Source organism: Equus asinus, chromosome 5 (assembly GCF_041296235.1).
Source record: "Equus asinus isolate D_3611 breed Donkey chromosome 5, EquAss-T2T_v2, whole genome shotgun sequence".
NCBI classification, from domain to species: Eukaryota; Metazoa; Chordata; class Mammalia; order Perissodactyla; family Equidae; genus Equus; species Equus asinus.
The window spans coordinates 65189900-65204265 of record NC_091794.1 but is presented as its reverse complement, the minus strand read 5'-3'; the positions used below and the strand labels follow the sequence as shown (position 1 = coordinate 65204265).

Genomic DNA, 14366 nt, shown 5'->3' with positions numbered 1-14366 from the left:
AGGAAATATATTCCTCATAAATAGAAAAGCATTAATACTTGGCATAGAAAGTAACCAGAAAAACATATGCAATAAAAATAAGACATGGCTGGGATTTTAGAATTCCAGCTAGCTGTGGGGCCTGCCACAGTAAGTGCCTGAACTGGGGCCTGCCCCTTCTCAGTTACAGAGGGGACAAGACGGCATGTTGGAGGGCTGTGGAGGACGTGCTGGCACTGAGCCAAGGCTTCACCCTTGAAGCACCAGAACACATGCCAGAGAAATGAAATGCAACCAAATAAAGCATTCAGTTCCTCAGTCACATCAGCTACATTTCAAGGGGTCAGTGGCCACCCTATTGAACAGCCCAGAACTAGAATTCGTCCATCACTGCAGAAGTTTCTGCTGGACAGCACAAAATTAAAGAACAGTTCCTGGGCCCTGCACAGGCAAGTGTCACAGCTGGTTCCCCCACCAGGGCTGCCATCCCTTCTCACCTTCCTGCTCCCCCCTCTCTAGGATGCAGGGCCTTCAAAGGCCCCTACTGACCCCTTTTCAGCTGCCCAGAGCCCCACCTACCCACTCATGGCCTGGTTCCTTTATTCTCCACTCTTCCCTCCCCTAAGCCAATTTCAAAGTCCTTTCCATTTTTATCATGTTGAAAGAGATCCCATAGTCATGAACAACTCAGTATAAATTTTCTTAAAAAAATACTTTATTCTTTAAAATATTTTATTCCTTTGAGGAAACTGAGGCTCAGGGAAATGAAGCAACTCACCCGGAGTCAGGGAGCTGATGGTCGGACTCCAGGGTCCTGTGCTCATCAGGCATCAGATGGGCAGCTCTTCCCTGAGTGTTGCAGCCCCTCTTGTAGGAGGGAACCCAGCTGGTGGTCTGGTGGGGGCTGAGAGAGTGCCGATCCTGACCATCTTGGTTTGTGAGGACAGCAGAACAGAAAGCTAGAAGGAGAGCTGTCTTTGGTGACCTCATGTGAGATGGTGGGCGCCAAGAGGAAAGGATGCTAGGAAGGGACAGCATTGATGAGGGAGATGGTCAGGGCACACAAGGATGCAAGCATTTAGGACGTCAGTGGAAAAGGGCAGGACTGACCTTCAGGAAAGAGCTGTCCTGGCTGCACCAGCCCATCATGCCAGACACGCCTTTCAGATATCCTCCTCCTTCTTACTAGATGGTGCTGGGCCCGAGGAAGGGTGTGTCTCCTCTGAGTAAAGACAGTCCTCATACCCTCTGGGAGGTGTCTTCTCCCTGGCATGGACAGTTTCAAGAAGGAAACAACACTCAGTCACCTCCCCAGGCCTTTCCAGCAGTCCTCTGGGCTCAGCTGGGCAGCAGCGGGAGGAGGGCGCAGGGCAGCTAGCAGGTCTGGCCATGGCTGGGCGCCGGGAGAAGAGAGGCACTGGTGACAGAAGGACAAAGACACCAGCAGGGGGGCCAGGGTAATAATTGCATGGGCTTAGTTTATGTCTGAAAGAGAGAAAGAGAAGTGCTTTAGCTAGAGTGCTGGTCTGCATATTAGTATGATTTGAAATAAAACTTCTGAGCCATTAAAAAATACTTATATGTAGCTATGGCTTTGTAAGCCAAATATAGACCACATATATGCACGGCCTCCTGAAAACCAGAAATTGGATTAAATGTGCAAAGATTGTGCATACTGGTTTGTTACCACCTGTGCTAAATATTTTTGGGTATATGCCAAATTCTTAAAATTAGATTCGAGAAGTTCTGTGTGTATAATTAGATTCGAGAAGTTCTGTGTGTATATTTTCTGTACACTGGTCAAGTTCACTTACATGATGAGCAGACATTGCACCAAGTGCTACAGAGGATGCAAAGCTGAACCCCAGACAGAACTGTGAGAGGCCTTCCCGGGAGAAAAGGCAGGTGACATGCAGGCTGGGGATGCCAGAGGGGCAGCTGCAAGAACGGGGCACAGGGCCGGCAGTGCCAGGAGCATGGGATGGACACACTGTGGGGACGTCTGGGGCCAGTTGGAGCCCACAGAGGAGGCCATGAGGGCCCTAAGAAGCGGCCGCAGAGCTGCGCCTAGCTCTAACGGGGAGGTCTCTTTGTCCCCAAAGTGCACAGCAGATTGCTGCTCAGGGTCAACCAGAAAAGGTCACCTATGCCACCGAGCCAGCCCTTAAAATCCAGTTTCTTACCATGCCCAGAAACTAGTGGGGACTGAGCTGGGGCAGACACAGACCCAGCTGAGCACGAGCGAGCGCCATGGCTGGATTGCAAAACGCGGGCGCACAGCAGGGCTAGTCTTCCAAGGCGCAGGTCTCAGAGAAGAACGGCGGACGCCTGCGGAGCCAGCACCCTGTGAGGAGGGACCCCGCTGCTCCTCAGAGGTGGCTGGTCCCCTTACATTCCTTACCAGCTGTGCCGCCTGCGGGATCAGCGCAGTGTGGCTCAGGGTCCGTGCTGAGGTCACACTGTGGTGACGTCCTGTATGTTTGTGACGCTCCTCCAGGAGCTGGGGGTCAGCCTGCCGCGTCACTGCTGCCGAGGGCCGCGCGGCTCCTCCTGGTTTTGTCCCTGGCTGTGGGGCCCAGTGCTGCCCCGAGTCGCAGGCGCGTCTGCTGCAGGGGTGTCAGCGCCGCCCGCGGCTGCCTGTGCCTGGGTGCGGGGCTGTGGCGCGCACGTCCCTGGAACTTTGCGGGGCCCCAGAGGCGCGCCCTCGCCTCGGCCTCCGCCTCTGGGGACTGACGCGACGCCTCCTTTCACCGTCTGTGGACGGTCACATCTCCTCTGCTGTGAAGTGCCTGTTCACGTGTCTCCCAATTTTGGATTACATTCTGGATATTAGCCTTCCGTTCTGTGTGTCCCACTGTCTTCTCCCACTTGGTGGCTTATTTTTCTCACTTACTTTATGGTGTCTTTGGTTGAATAGAAGTTCTTAATTTTAATATATAGAAATTTATCAATCTTTTCTGAATAGTGCTTTTTGTGTCTTGCTAAACAAATCCTTCCCAAAGGTCATGATGTTATTTTCCTGTATTGTCTTCTAAAACCTTTACAATTTTCTTTCATATTTAGGTCTTTAAACCTTCCAGGAATTGGTTTTTCCAGATGACATAAAAATAGGAGTTAAGTTAAATTTTTCCATTTGAATACCCTGTTGTTTTCAGCATCACACATTAAGGAGTGCATTCTTTCCCTCTGATCCACAGCGCAACCTCTGTGTGTCCCCCCTGGTTGTTTGTGGGGTTTTCCTTCAGCGCTGGTCTTTGTGCCCACGCGGCTCTGTCTTCATCTCTCTGGTGCATAAGGAGACTTGGCATCAGGAAGGCAAATCCTTCCACCACGGCCTATTGGGAATATCCTGCTGCTTGTGGCTCTCTGCACGTCTCTGTTAATTTCGAGTCAGCTTATTCAGTTTGCACGCCACAATCAAAACTGCTGGGCTTTTCATTACAATTGTTCTTGTTCTACAAATTAGGAACCCTGACGGGTGTGTCATGGCTCCCAGCAACTGCCCATTCAGGCAACCGTCTGCTTCTGTGAGCCAGCATCGGGACAGCCCTGAGTAGTCACAAGTGACCTGAATTATCTCATTACATCAAGACACCAGATCTGCATGTGACAAAATGTTTACAAAAAGCAACTGCAGGGTGGGAGGTTGTGTTTTCTACGAGGGAGATCTCAATCCTGATTAAGAAAAATGTAGAGAAATGATAAAATAAACACTTGAACATTTTGGTACCTCTCTGGGCTAGGGCTGAACTTTGGTGCTGGTCCGAGTCACTCCAGAGCGGGGGAGCCCTCCTGGAATGCCGCCAAGAATTGAAGAAGGGCTCTTTAGAGAACTCACGAAATGCTAAAATATTTCATTCTGTCCTCAGTTTAATTCTCTCATGTAAGCTTGGAGCAGTTTTTAGTAAAAGAAGAAATCTGACTGTCTGAAATCTAAGACCAAAACTCAGCTTCAAGTGACATGACTGCAGGTTCGGAAGGAAATCATTGTTCAGCACGAAAGTCAAATAACCAGGCCCCTCAGGATTCCAGGGGAGCGCACTTTGAGAATTGCTCTTTTGTGTCATCTGGCCATTGTTTTGTTTTGTTTTTGCGTTAAGAACTCAGAAGGACAAAATCTCTTTCTGTGCATATATTCATTTGAATTCTACTTTTGACCTTTTTTGTCAAAGGTTGCAGACTCCCTCAAGTCTCCCAGAGCGAGTGCCTATGGCCAGCATCCGGCAGGTCGCCTCTGCCTCACAGCAGCTGGGACCTGGAGACACGCAGGCATCCGGGAAGTTCTCTCGTGGACTTTTCAGGGAACTTCACATTCTCAGGGTAAGAGAGCTGTTGGTTTTCATCCTAAGTATAATTTTAATTATTAGAGAGTTACTTTTGATTTTCATAATACAGGAAAAAATTAACTTTGGGGAAAACCTTTAATATCCTTAGACTAGCAGGAAAAACATGGAACAAACATGTCTCAACTCGGTGTCAAAGGTACTGAAGAAGCTCATTTCTAGGATAATTCCTTCAGCCAGTAATCTTAGGTGTGTCCCACAAGCTGAAGCCACACACCCCAACCTTAGGGAAATGCAGAAAGAAAACAGTTGGCTCATAGCGACCTTGGGTCCTAGAAGTTTAGGTCCTCCTGGGGCAGGGATGACTTACCTTCCCAACAGAGGGGCCACCAGGCTCTTACTATTTACTGCTACAAAATATAGCCATGTAAAGGCAGTGCTTTAACAAAATTTTATTTTGTTAAAAATCACACTGGCATGTAGACTTCGAGAAACAAAATCGTATTAAAAGCTGAACCACCAGTCATCAACTCTTGCCTTTTTCCCAGAGGCATTCAGTTTTAGCCTAAAAGAAACAGTGGTTTACTTTTCTCCTTTTGTTTTGTTAGAAATCAGAGATCACATTTTGATATGTGAGGTAGTTTTCAGATTTCACAAAAGCATTCCTGCTAATTGTTTCTAAAAGCCCCCTTCCTACCCCCAAAGATGTTTAATTCATCATGTCACTTGCTTTGTGTTTTCTGTCTTGGCTCAGCTTTCTCCATGGACTGTGACCCTCACCCAGGCGACAGCAGCTGGGCAGCTGGTCTAGATGATCCCCACAGGGACCGTGACAGCGCCGGTGGTCCAGCAGAAACTCATGCAGCAGCGGGCTGTGAGGACAGCAGCGGCAGCCCACTGCAGGCCTCTAGTGTCCCACCAGTGCAGGTGCCAGCCAGCTCCAATAGCCCAAGCCAGCTGCCCAGTTACGCATGGGAGTCCCTGCCATCAGGTTAACGATGCCCACCAAACCTCCACGCGCCTAGTCAGGAAAGTGGAGCAGCCTCAGCACAAGCCATGCATGCAATCCAGCCCAAACTGGGTAGATTTTATTTATTGTCGAACCTTGGGACAGTGTCTTGTGAGATGTCCATCACCTGGAAAGCTGTAATTGAAACAAAGTAGTGTAACTACTTTATCACAATGCATCCTACACTGTGGGAGCAAGGATCCTCATTGAACATCCCCTTTTCTGTATTATGCAACTAGTTGAAAAAGGGACAGTGGCAATTTTTTCAAAATAATGTTAACTTTTAATTTCTTTTCCAGAGCAATACTGCTGGGTCTTGAAAGCCAGTTAGGACTTCTCTGTTAGTGTACAGGGTTTTGCACATCACAGTAGCCCTTTGGCGGTGCAGTGAATCATAAAACAGACTTTATGAAGCTAGAACATGGTCTTTGACAGAGCCTGCGTCTGGTTGGCTCTTTATACCTGACTGGAAAGGCATCATGGTCCTGAGACAGGAGAGAGACTGACTAAGGTAGATCATTTCAGGTCAGAGGAAGCCAATGTGGTTTTTCCCTTCCCTCCTAAAATGTGACTTGTTTGAACTTTGAAAGAAAGTGTTTAGTACTGACGCCCACCGAAGCACATTCACGATGTGTTCTTGGCTTGTGTCGAGGGGAAATAATCTCTGATTGAGTTTTCATCCCAAAGAGCAGCCAGTGTGGCTTCCCCAGAGCCTCCCCCGTGTGACTTGCTTCCATGGAAACATAGCCTTTGGGACTGCTCCTCTTCCCAGCACATCCACGGTATTTCCCAGCTTTTGGATGAAGCTCGTGTTTGGACTCAGTGCACTGAAGCAGCTCCGGTGAACGTGTGAGGCTCCCGTCTCGGGTGGTGTGGGGCCCCAGAGCACAGCTCAAGTGTTGTTCTGTTGCAGACGTCACTGCTGAGTGCAGGGTAAGGGATGCAATTAGGGCAGAGGCTTGTCATTGCCCCCTTGTTCTCATGCCCTCCTCAGGGTGATCTGCAGAGGTGAGAGACCTCCTCGTACCAGGTGGTTTATTTATGAACCTACAAGTATTGCCCACAGAAATGGGCACAGTGAACTCTTCGTTGCACTCTCGTAATGCCAAGCTTCTGAGCCAGGATCTCATACATTAGCAGATACGCTCACTCACGGTTCTGCGTAAAGCCAGGAACTGTCCAAGCTGTTTGAGGGCGCACAGTTGAAGGGCAAACAGGAGGCTGCCTGTTTGGTACTGTTTTTATTTTTTTACTGAAGCAAAATAATAGAAGTGATTGCAGTGGGTTTGACTGGCTGATGATGTCTGCTTACCCGGAAGTTTTCCCCCAAGCAAGAGGTGCAGGCCCCACGACGCCCTCTGTGCCTCTCTTACATTACTCGGTTCAGGAAATCAGGCTGAATTCGGTCTGCATGTACTAAGGATTAGTTAGGGCATACTGAGAGATTTTTAATTTTTTTTTTATTTAACCTGTTCCCTCCCCATTGTATCAGTTTGACACAAAGGAAAGCCTTTTGTCATGTAATCTTTTGTTTCCCATCAACTTATGTGGACAATAAGATGGCGATACTTAGTGCAGCCAACTGGGAGCTCATTGCTGACCTCTTGGTTGGAAATTTGGAAAAAGTAGAAATCAAGTATTGAAAAAGTGGGAGGAATTTAACATTATAATTAACTGAATATATCAAAACAGAGCACTCTTTTCTTACAACCAAACTTGCTTTTTCTGGCTTGGCACGTGCTGCCATGAGCACGCACAGCCTGCAGCAAGGCTATCTGTGCATGCCTCGCGTCTGGTTCCTGAGGAAAGTGCCTGCTCTGTTTATCCTCAAGTGTGTGGAACCGGCAGAGATAGGAATCCCTTTGTTCAGCTGATTTGAATTTGTGCATCCTGTTCATTTTCCACTTGTCCTTCACGGGGGGTCGGCGGCCTCTTTTTAGACAATGATAAATGTTGAGTGCATGTATTTTAGAGTATCCTAGACATAGCTGCCAGAATAGAAGTTCTCATTAATCTAGACACTAGAAGAGAACTTAGAAACATCTCTCAGAAGCTTTCTAAGGGAACAGAACTGGGGTTCTGAATGTTTGCCGTGTGGAAATCCTGCCCTATCTTCTTATGTGAGTGACAGCGACTCTCGTCCCTGAAGTTTGTTTTCTTCACTGAGTCCCTAACATACAATATGGAACAGAAAAGAGTTTTACTTGTATTGAACCAGCAAACAGCCATTGATGATTACGTATCTAGGTACTAAAGGTTTTTCCTTTTCACAATGACTGATTATAGCTTTAGCTGGTTAAACCTCCCATTGTTAACTGTGCTGCTGAGGCAATATGCTGTCTGACTCCCACTAGGCTCCTACAGATAACATCTCCCTGGAGCCTGGGTCACCGTGGTAATGGGTGTGTGAGCTGTTTTTCAGGAATTAGAACTCCTTGTCCACAATTCAGGCCGGCTGAGACCACCAACTCATCAACCAGGCCCGCAGAGATGTCGGATAGGCGATCTTTTGACGTCAAGAGGCTAAAAACTCCACCCTCTGATCATGCTAACACCGACATTTTGTGAACATGGGTCCTATGAAGAGGCATGGAGTCTGACTATGCTTGCACACATCATCAATTACCTCACCTCTCCTCACCTCCAATCACCTCTCTCCACATTTCAGACCACCTTGCCCCCATCCCATAAATATCCCTGAGTCCCTATTTTCAGGGAAGCGGATTTGAGGCTCATGCTCTCGCTTCCTCCCATGGCTGCCTTGTGAGTAAACCCTCACTCTGCTGCGATCTGGTCATCTTGGTGTTTGGCTTTCTGGGCAGTGGGCAAAAACGAACCTGGTTTGGTAACAGTATCACTCAATTTAGCAACATCTAGTTGTCACCACTGTCTTTAATAGAGTCATTTAAGTAAAAATTTTCCTTCAGGGATAGTGTTTTTTGGTCTTCTGTTTTAAAGGTTAAACTTTTCATATTTGAGAAAATGTGTGTAGGTAGTTGTCATCCAAGCCTTCTCAGATCGTCATTGTTAGCAGAATCCTGTATGACTTTGTGAACCAGGGGCCCTACCAGCACAGTATGCAATGATTGAAAGAAATCTTAGAACAGAAATAGAGACAGCAGCCAGAACACTATCAAGCTCCAATTGGCCACCACGGAAGGCAGTTGTCCTTTAAATCAGAGCCATCTGTTCTGTTAAGGCCAGGCTGTTTCTCAAGCCTCCCCCGGGAAGCAGGAGGTCAGATCTGAGCGCTCCTTCAGATTTGCTGCCTAGTGAGGCAGAGGCATTCCTTTTTGCAGTGTTTGTGATTTTTTGTTAACTGTTGTAACCAGAGAGCTGTTGTGTTTTAAAATACCAAGGAAGAAGACTGAAATTGTAAACACTTTGTAAACATAATCCTTTGTACTTGAATAGTAGCATTTTAAAGGGTGTTGATAGCTCACCAAACAAAAAGTATAATAAATGGCACAGCTGTTAAGTTTGCATGTTCTGCTTCAGCTTCAGCGGCCGGGGGTTTGCTGGTTCAGATCCAGTGTGTGGACCTAGACACCGCTTGGCAAGCCATGCTGTGGCAGGAGTCCCACATATAAAGTAGAGGACGATGAGCATGGATGTTAGCTCAGGGCCAGTCTTCCTCAGCAAAAAAGAGGAGGATTGGCGGCAGATGTTAGCTCAGGGCTAATGTTTCTAAAAAAAAAAAAAAGAAACAAAAGTATAGTAAACGGCCTTTTTATATGCTTTTTTGTTCTGTCTTTTATAGAAAACTAGTATTCAAGTTAAATAAGATGCTAGTTTTGTTTATTTCACTTCTACAAATTAAAAACTAAACTAAACAGAAACAGGGAACAAGCAGTGTTGGAGGCAGAGGTTTTCTTCTCCTGGCCCTCTCCCCCCAGGCTGTGGGAGGAACGAGAAGGAATGGAGCGTGTGCAGAGGTCATGAGTGAAAAATCACTGTTTACCTCTGCAGGGGCCGCTGCTCCCCACAAGCACACGTGAAGGGAAGCCTGCTGCCCTGTCTCTGGTGACCTGCTGCACGCAGCACCTGGTTCCCTGGAGGCTGGGTCAACCCAGGGCAGTTTCAGACCTCGAACCTTCCTGCTCTCAGATGCTCCAGCACACACTCCTCTAGCCAGGCGGCCCACAGGTGCTTCTTTCTTTATCTTCTCTTTTGCTTTCAGACTCCTTTTCCTTTTGTAAAACAAAAGTTTCTGATTACAGAGAAAATTACCTACTTCTTATTAAAAATGCATACTTTATACAAAATTAAGAAGTACTCTAAAAAATCCATGGCTAGTTTTGGTATCTTCTCTTTCACCACAGAAATGGAGGCACAGGGGCCACATGGGCCTGCAGCTTCAGGCTCCCCTTTCATGTCCTCCCCACCCAGAGCCAAGCACTAGGGCTTTTGTGAGCATCACCTGCACCTGGAGACCTGGCTGGGGGCAGCTGCAGGGGGCCTCACGTGGGACCCTTTGCGAAGCGCCTGCTGGGTGTTGGGAAGACGGGGTGCTTGGGACCCCGATGCTCCATGGCCTTGTGGGTCAGGACTCAGAAGCCTGCCTAGCCACATAATGGGGGCCAGCAACTTCATCCCTCAGTGCCTCAGTTTCCTCCTATGTACCCCCTCCCCCAAGGCAGTTGTGACATTCAGAAAGCACTCAACCTCTGATGCCTGCATTCAGTCATTGATTCTTTTACTGTGATTATTCTCAGTGGAAAAAACTGTGTTTTCAGAGCTATCACTCCATCACTGTGTCCTTATAATGTCATCTCAGCCAACGGTACAGATGGCAGCAGGCCCAGGGCGGACTGATCTGGACATGAAGTTGTGTTTCTGTGTGCATCCAGTGGGAGCTGGGCTCACTCAGGTGAAGTGATTCTGCATCCGGTCACAGCGGGTAGCACCTCTGAACCCATGAGTCCTTTGCCACCACCTCCAATACGTACGAGCATCTAAATTCAGGTTAACATAAAACACACCCTGTAGGCTCCCCCGCAGGCCACCCAGCTGTGCCAGCGTTAGAGGTCTCACTTAAGTCTTTCTCTTGACTCTAACCTCCTATCCTCCTATCAGGTGTTCGGATCCCGTGTCAGCACCCTCTCCACTCTCCAGACTGGCAGCTATGATTCAGGGGCCCTGGGGAGAGAAGGGGGAGCCCCTGCCATAGGCTCTGGGCAGCAGTTCTTCCCTGTCCTGCCCTCGGCCCGCATCACCCAGGGGCCCTCGGGAGAGAAGGGGGACCCCCTGCCATAGGCTCTGGGCAGCAGTTCTTCCCTGCTCTGTCCTCGGCCCACATCATCTACACCCCAGGGTAAACTAACCTTTCAAAGTTTCCATTTTACTGGATACATTTTGTACATACATTCAGTGGAAATGAGTGCAGCTATTAAGAACAAAGTAGAGTTATATATCCTGGAATGGAAAGATCTCTCTAAGGTGTAGTGAGCAAGAAGGTGCAGAAAGTAGTGTGCTACCAGAATAGAACTACTTGTATGCCTGCATGTGCACAGAGTATCCTGGAAACATGTTGTGTTAACAGTGGCTGCCTCTTGGAGGGAGATGAGGGTGTGCTCAGGGCTAAAGGGGTGCTTACTGCATACTGTTTGGCATATTCTTTTATTGTTTGAATAGTTTGCCATGTGCATGAATTATTTATTTTTTAAATATAGCCTTAAAAATAGCCTGCTCATCACAGGCTCCCCAGCTCAGGAAACTTAATTGTTTACGGGAGCAGGTTCCAGCTTCCTTTATTGATCCCTTATAGCTACCTTGACTCTCATGAGCTTCCAGCATATCATTCTACTCCCTGGACAGCATTCATTCTCCTCCCAGCTTTCAATGCTCTGTTTTGTTCTGTTCTCCTCTGTTGCAAACTATTTCTCCTTCTTCTCTGAGGACCAGCCCACATAGCAAAGTGTGCACTCATTCATCCATTCATACTCTCCATAATGTTGTTTTCTAGTAGTATCTTTGTTAGACAGTAGCATTTGTTTTATTTCCCCAGCTGCAATGCCGTTCTAGTTTATCCCTATTTAATGAGCAATTATTGAAGTGTATTTGATACCAACCCTGATATTGGTTCCCCCACATTAAACCCAGCATATGTGGAATTAAAACCAAAATGCTCATTCCCTGCTTACTCCCTGGCTTCCTGGCCTCAGAATCCACTATCCTCCATGGAGACAGACACCACCAAGGACAAGCACCTGGATTCATTGTCTCCTCCCTCCCAAGGAGATACGGGCTGGTGGGAAAGCTGCTGACCAGCAAGGTCATGGGCTCCCTCCTCTCTGCAAGTGTCTCAAAGCCAAAGACAGGCTGGTGGGGAAGCCCCGACCAGCAAGGTCATATGCTCCTCCTCCCCTCCCTAAAACCCCAAGTAAAAACTCTTCCTTTTAGCTTTTTGGGGAGTTTGGGACTTCAGCATTAGCTGCCCTCTCTCCTTGCTCAGCGCTGTACAATAATAAAGTCCTACTTTCTTCCACTACACCCGGTGTCAGAGATTGGTTTGCTGTGCAACAGGTGAGCGAACTCACTTCAGGTTCTATATCATATCCTGTGCCAACTTTTATCACTAGTGGCAGAAATTTAAAAAAATCAACACCTGGCTCTTTCCTTCAAGAAATTCAAAGCTAATGAGAGAGAGATGGATAAATTATTGGTTTGTTCAATTGATGTTGAAGGAGTGCATAGTATGTGGCAGTTTATTGTTTAGGCTCTGCCGCTATCGCTGTGAGCAAAATGTAAAAGGAGGTTACATTTTAGCAGGCCAGAGGGATGATAAAATAATTCAAATGGGGATAAGTACCATGAAGAAACATGAGTAAGAGCATGACAACCATCTGGATTTCATCCTAAGTAGATGGGAAAGGTTGAAGCTGGGAAGATAACTTGATTTACAATTATGAAACGTCACCTTGTCTGCGGTGGACACGTGATTAAAAGCAGCAGGAGTGAAATCAGGGACACACTAGCCCATTTCTTGGTCACAGGCAGGAGAAAGAACCATCCTTGTGGATCTTCAGATCCCGATTACAGCCTGTTGAGCATTTCCCGACTCCCTGTCCCCAGTCTAAAACTGGCAGTCAACCACCACCCCATTTTCTCAGCTGCTCTGCCGAACTGGGCATTTGTTTAGTAACACATGACCCCTCCCCTGCGAGTCTGCAGGTTTCATGAGCACAGGAACTAGACGTGCTTGCTCAGCGTCACAAATCTTAAGCGTCGGGTGGATGCGCGGGTGGGCAGACACAGGCATGGAAGGGCGGCCAAGGCAGGAGACCGCAGCCGGAGGGGTGCGCAGGCGCAGACCCCCCTCCCCCGCGCCCGAACGCCCCCCCCCCGCTCGAACGCCCTCCCCAACCCCCCCGCTCGAACACCGCCCCCCCAACCTCCCCCCCCCCCACTCGAACGCCCCACCCCCACCGCCCCCCGCTCTTAGCGGCCCCGTCGCGACTGCGCACTGCCCGTGCCCAAGCCGCGCCGCGGGCCGCCGCGCCTGCACCCTGGGGTCGGCCAGCCGGTTTTGTCTGGTCCGGTGGCGGTAGCCCTGACGCTGCCGCCGCGCTCTTCTGGCCAGAGCCCTGCGCCGCGCGCCCGGCAGCCGCGGTGACAGACGGCGGGCCGGCCCTCCTCTCGTCCCCGCCCCGCCCTCGCCCCCAGCGGTGGAGTCGCCTCCTCTACCGCCACTGACCTGGGCCCGGCGACCCCCGCCGCCGCGACGACGCCTCCCATAGTGCAGCGGCCTCTCCCGGCGACCCCGCCCCGCCCCGCCAGGAGGCCGCTGTCCGCGGTGCTGACGCCGCCGCGCCGTCTGCCTGGCCGTCCGGTGGGCGGACCGCGCTGCGCGCCCGAGGAGGGCGGGGGTCTCTCCGCGGCGGCCCCCAGCTGCTGGCAGATACCTCCCCCCAGCGGGCGTTCAGACGCTGGACGGTGTAGGGGAGAAAGGCATTTCCTCTACCTGCTCTGGGTCCTTCTGGCCAGACGTCAAATTAAATTCACATGAGACCGAATAACAGGAGAAAATTAAATAAAGCTTTACAACTGTACATGGGAGAGGCTCAGGAAAACTGAGCAAATCACCAAAATGGCAGCAGCTCTCTCCTTAAATACCACCTTCTGATAAAGACAAAGGAGGTGTTCCCCTCTCGTGGCCTCAGCTCCCTCTGTGTAAAATGGGATGATGGTCGAATTGACCTGTCGCTTTCTGGTGAGCAGTCAGTGGGGTGAGGGATGGGCAGCATTTGGCACCTGCCGGGAGCACAGAGGCCTGCTCTCAGTAAGCGTTGGCCCCTGCCCTTAGTCTCCTCTTGCTCCTCCTTGTCACTGTCCTCTGGACCATCAGCTCAGAAGCCACTAGCCAGTAGAACTGAATTAAGTAGACTCTTTAGTTCATGAAAAATGTGATGTAAGCAAGTGTTAGTGAACATCTCCTGCTGAGCAGTTCTTTTAGTCTGAAATTACTGTAAGGGTTTTCCCCACCTAAAGTAATCAGTTTGTGCCTAACCGTTGTTAACCATGGCAGATGGCCCACCTATTCTTAAAGCAGGTAATAAGGGTATGCGTTTTGATGCAGTAATCAGACTTTCTAAATGCCTGCATACAGCACTCAGAAAGATGCCCAGAAATAAAATTTGCCTCACTGAATCTCATCTTTTCTGCATTTGTTTAGGAGTTATTTCACAAAGAAGTGATAATGCTCCATGCCAGCAGCCCTTAGCATGTCCAGCACCAGCTGCAGAGGTCGAGAGCTTTCACAGGCAGCGAAGGAGGAGAGCAGCAGGCCCATGCAAATCCACCCCAGTCTCCCGCCACGTCCTTCATGCCATCGGTGAGCCCATTCACACCCTAGTCACCCAGTTCCCAAGTTCAGCAGCTGGTGAATAGGAGTCCCGTGGCTGGGCAGAATGTGAGCATGGCCCTTCAGAACGCTGGACCAGGAGTGGGAGGAAGCCCATGGAGGACGCTTGCCCCTATGTCACTCACCAGCCCCACTTCCCAGGTTTTCAGTTCAGTGCCCAGCAGAGGCAGTTTGAACATGGATCTCTGTCATACATCCAGTTTACCTTACCGCTGTCCCAACAGGTGCAGAC

At 49.3% G+C, this 14366-nt stretch overlaps 2 long non-coding RNA genes across 2 annotated transcripts; both read right to left on the bottom strand.

Annotated features, from left to right (window-relative positions):
• Nucleotides 1–744: 744 nt before the first annotated feature.
• Nucleotides 745–3125, bottom strand: LOC123285926 (uncharacterized). The gene is made up of 3 exons (XR_011503358.1): nt 2381–3125; nt 1090–1245; nt 745–938 (listed from the first exon to the last, which is right to left on the bottom strand). It is a non-coding gene; the product is annotated as an uncharacterized lncRNA (long non-coding RNA).
• A 2413-nt stretch (nt 3126–5538) lies between these two features.
• LOC139045298 (uncharacterized) lies at nt 5539–13241 on the bottom strand. Its single transcript, XR_011503357.1, has 3 exons — nt 12968–13241; nt 9233–9461; nt 5539–8958 (listed from the first exon to the last, which is right to left on the bottom strand). It is a non-coding gene; the product is annotated as an uncharacterized lncRNA (long non-coding RNA).
• Nucleotides 13242–14366: the final 1125 nt, after the last annotated feature.